We start from the raw sequence: 5,148 nt of genomic DNA on the forward strand, positions 1-5,148 counted from the left end.
TTTTTGAGATCGGCCTTTTTAGAGACTGCCGATCAATCATCCCAAAGCGATTATTGGCCGATAGTGATCGGTAGCCGATCAATCGGAGAACCCCTAATATTCAATATATAGATTTTACTAGTATCAGTAAAATCTGTGTCCCATTCACTGAGAGAGACAGTATATGACAAAGTAAGGAAAACTCTACCATTTAAATGCTGTAATTTTGCATAATTTATAATGCATATAATAATGCATAATATTAGCATGTAATTAAATGTAATAGTAGCCTATGTAATTAAAATGAATTTCAATAAATTAAAATATTGTTAAAAATCACACATTATTTGTTATTTGTCACATGTAGACCATTTTTGTGCTATGGGTAATAGGAGGATTTTCCACTTGGCTACCACCACAAGTATATTTCAAACCTGTGGGGACCACTGATGTTAGTAAGGTTTCTTGCACCAAAACAGTCGTAATTTCATTTTCAATTTTCCACCTTCTCTCTGACCCTTGTGCTGCTTTCGAGTGAGAGTGAATTCCGCATTGATTGGTCGGACACGTGACTCCCAACAAATCAGATAGGCGGTGGGCGGAGATTGCTCTAGGCCACAGAGTGGTGAGTTCTGACAGGCTGCATCAGAGCCAAATAGCGCGTTTCAAAATTAAGTTATTTTATCATTTATAATGCATATAATAATGCATAATATTAGCATGTAATTAAATGTAATAGTAGCCTATGTAATTAAAATGAATTTCAATAAATTAAAATATTGTTAAAAATCACACATTATCTGTTATTTGTCACATGTAGTAGACCATTTTTGTGCCGTGGGTAATAGGAGGATTTTCCGCCCGGCTACCACCGCAAGTATATTTCAAACCTGTGGGAAGCACTGGATTATATATATGGGGGACCAAATGATCAGTGAAAGCAGAACGAATGTGTCACACGTTTTAAACTCAACAAAATGGTAAAATACATATCAAGAGCATGCTCACAGATGAAAACAGAACAAAACCGTGTTGGATGAAGTGGATTAGAGCCTTGCACAGGCCTTAAATATAGGCCCTAGCCAGTCTTTTTTCCCCTTTTCCCAAGAAAAGCTTATACTACCGTTTCAGCTATTAAAATAGTTCAGTTTTGTATGTAATGGAAAAGTGATTATATTTTGTTTCGTTTTTTTATAAAGTTAATTTAAAAAAACGTTTGGAGCAATTTTTGTTCGTTAAATTTTTTTATTTTTTATTTTTTTAAGTAACGACCAACGACCAAGTGGCAGACAGTGAATTGATCATAGCCTATATGTTTGATAAATTTAGCCTTCTCAAATCATCAATCATCACGTAAAATAAAATCTATATATAAAACAGTTCAAGCTAGTATTTTTTATGCAATTGCAATTTAGCTATTTGCAATTATTATTCTAGTCTATTCTATTCTAATTTAATTAAATGTAAGAATTTGACATAAAAGATGCTGCATGCATTACAAATTGTTCACATTTGAAAGCTATCACTCAGAAATGAAAGAAAATCTAAATAAATGAACGTTTATTTTCGTAGTTTTACTACATTAAATTAAAATTCAATTCAAAATCGACACACTTAAATTATGTACGAATTACGGTAAACTGCTATCAAATTTGCAAATTTGAAAGTCTAGACTGTAAAGGTCTTTGCACACTGAGTCCCAAATTTTCACACGGTAAAAAATAAATACGACCTCACGTTGCGTCAATCACGTTTATACGTTGCCTCCGAAACTTTCGTCTGCCATAAAGAAATCAGTTCGGGTTAAATTTTCTGTGTTCGCATCCGCAGCAAGCATTTGACTCAGTTTGCAAGGTTTCTGTGCATGACGATGATGAATACGAAAAACGCATTCGAAAATTTCTGACTCAGTGTGCAAAGACCTTAACACTTTAGTTTAGGCACCAATTTATTCCAACTGCCATTGATATTTTAAATAGGATCTTAAAATGATTTTTTTTAAGTTGTGTTTTTGTGATGTAATGTAGTCTGTTGTTGTGAGGACTACTTATGCTGTTTGTGTGTTGAGCCTTTTGTCTGAAGACAATTTTCTACCCCATTGGAGATAGACAATAAAGCTTTTGAAATTTGAAAATAGCTTCAAATGTATGACTATTAGTCGATCAGAAAAATATTTAGTCGAGGGCAGCCCTATCATTTACATTATTTATAAAACTCTTCTTTCTCCTTCTACAGGAAGAACATGAACACACTCAGTGAGTTTTTCTGCTTGTTTTCTTACTGACTTACATTGTAGGAAGTTGTTCCTGGTTCTGGGAACAATGTTGGTGAATGTGACTGTGGAAATCAACAGACATGAACAGTGTGATTCTCACGAGCCATTCCTAACACATTTCTAATATGATGTTCTCCGTGATATGAGATGATGATGAGAGCAGATGCATCTGCAGGACTTCACCTCTGTCTGAGATCTTCTTGAGCGGCTCTTTGCAGAAATCCTCCAATCTGTCTCTCAGCTGATGGACAGATTCTCTCAGAGCATCAGAAGAGACGAGAGAACTGAAGAGATCGTCATTTACGTCTGTAGATTCAGGAGGTGCTGAGAGAGACTGGAAACTCTACAGAAAACAGAAATCAAAACTCATCAGCTCCACACTTCACACGTCTTTTGTTTTTTCAGCCACTTCTTTTCTGATGTGAGCGAGAGAGATCGTGTTCATCAGGGGCGCCTGCAGGATTTCTTCCGATGGTACTCAATTTTTTTGGGGTGGGGGGGTCTTTTTTCCCCTTTTCCCAAAAAAGCTTATCCTACTGTTTCAGCTATTAAAATAGTTCAGTTTTGTATGTAATGGAAAAGTGATTATATTTTGTTTTTTGTTTCGATAAAGTTAATTTAAAAAAACGTTTGGAGCAATTTTTGTTCGTTAAATTTTTTTATTTTTTATTTTTTTAAGTAACGACCAAGTGGCCAGCGGCAGACAGTGAATTGAATGTTTGTGCAGCGAGTGAAAGCTGAAGCGTGCTCTGCAGGACATGGAGGCACCACTGCGATCACTTGCATTTTTTTCTAACAGTGGAAACATCTTAAAATAAGCTGTCATTTTTGCTCATAAAGGTAAGAGTAATACATCATTCTAAACAATTGCTACTTTAAAATGAAATAATTCAAATCGAAAATAGAAACTCTTTCAATTATGTAATCCGTACATTGGCACATCCAGTGAGGAGATGGTGAGTTATTTTTTTCATCACCATAATTGATGGATGTCTAAAATATAAAAATAAAGAAAAGCCTAAAACATGCCCGATTATAGTTTGCGTTTTATTTTATAATTCTGTACAATTAAAAAATTAAACAAATTATAATGACATATATGTAAAACTTTGTCCTATAATTGTATAGCTGCTTATATTTTCTGATTTTTATGTTGCTCTGTTCTGAATACCTTAACATTTAAAGGATTTGCTGCAATGTAATTTTGTCTGATATGTGAATTATTTTTTAGTAGGGGTGTAACGATATGCTCAGGTCACGATACTGTACATATCTCGATACTGGGTTTACCATACGATACATATCATGATAAAAAATGAAACTGAAATTCAAGTAACAGATTTATTTCAAAAACATTAACAAATTTCAATAACTTTCTTTGTTGTACATACAAGATCACATTTCAAGGTTTAATAAAAAACCTTCTGTATTCAAATTAAAAACTGAATGGGTCTGTCTGTCACTGAACTATTTTTTTAATTTAACATGAACTTAGAATTAAGAAGCCTAAGACAGAACTTCTTAAAGCAGTAAAAAAAATTAAATAATTAAATGGTGTTCTGTTCAAGTAAGTTCAACATAAACACTAGGGTTTGTTTAGGTTACCTACAGGTTTTTTTGCAAAAAAACCCGCATATCTACATTTTCAGGCAGAAGCTGGGATCTTTGAGCATTCACAATATCCCCTGCTGTAGAAAAAACACGTTCACTGGGAACAAGTTGCTGGAACTGTTAGGTAAGCCTTGGAAAGAGAGGAAAGAAGTGGGTACATTTGAGCATGTTCTTTCCACCTTTTCAGTGGACCGCTAGTGAGGGGAATAGAAGTGTCCTTTTTGTACATGTCAATCTCTACTTCTATCCTACATTTGGACTGAGTGACTGTTGGTTTAGCAAAAGTTGCACCAAGGAGATCTTCCAGTGCTGTCTTTTTGCTAGGTGGTGGCTGTTCTTGCTCGACTCTCTGTGTTGTCTCTCTCTTCTCTGCTGCATCAGTGGGATCTCCATCACTGGCACCTCCCTCCCTCTTTTCTGCTTGCTCCACAGTGCCAGCCTTAAAAAAATATTAAAACAAACTATTAAGGACTGGGGAGTAGGGATGGGCGATATGGGCTTAAAAATATATCACAATATTTCTGGTATTTATTACGATAACGATAGCAATGACGATAATTCAGGGAATCCTGTTTCTTTTAAGAAAAGTATTATCTTTCCTATTTTTACCCAAAATAGGGTGAGCATTAACCTCCTGAGACCCTGCATCCTCATATGAGGACATTATATTTTAGTGAATTTCTCTGAGACTATACATGCCACAGTCTGGATGTCCTGTACAGAGCACATTCAGGGCTTTTCAGAGATACTAAATGTTTGGATGTTTCACCATTTGGATGTTTCACCACCTCCTCTCCTTGGTCTTCAAAAATGTCTGATATTAATTTAGTGACACTCTTATGGAAATATGATAATATCTTATTCATTTTTGTCTTATTCATTTAAATCTGACAAATTTTTAAACTGTGTGTCATGAATCAACATCTTAGGAAAATGTTATAGGGTTTCAAATAAAAATATAACTTTGTTATGAAACAGGAGGTTGATTTCATACATGTCCTCATATGAGGACACCGGGACTAAAAGCATGTTTATTATGCATTTTGGGAGACACAACAAATGAATAGGGAAAGAAATTATATTTCAATATTCCTATGAAATATTATATATTATTATGAAAATCTTGCCAATGATTACTCCCATTATTGCACTTCTTTTTTCATTACATGTTGACCCAAAAACAAATTAATATGCAAATTACATACAGTTTGTAGATACATTGTACATAATGAGACAACCCGTTTATGGCCATTTTACGCACATGTTGCATAAAGGAAAATGGA

The sequence above is a fragment of the Sinocyclocheilus anshuiensis genome, unplaced genomic scaffold (assembly GCF_001515605.1).
Source record: "Sinocyclocheilus anshuiensis isolate Anshui unplaced genomic scaffold, SAMN03320099.WGS_v1.1 scaffold1112, whole genome shotgun sequence".
In the NCBI taxonomy this organism is placed as follows: Eukaryota; Metazoa; Chordata; class Actinopteri; order Cypriniformes; family Cyprinidae; genus Sinocyclocheilus; species Sinocyclocheilus anshuiensis.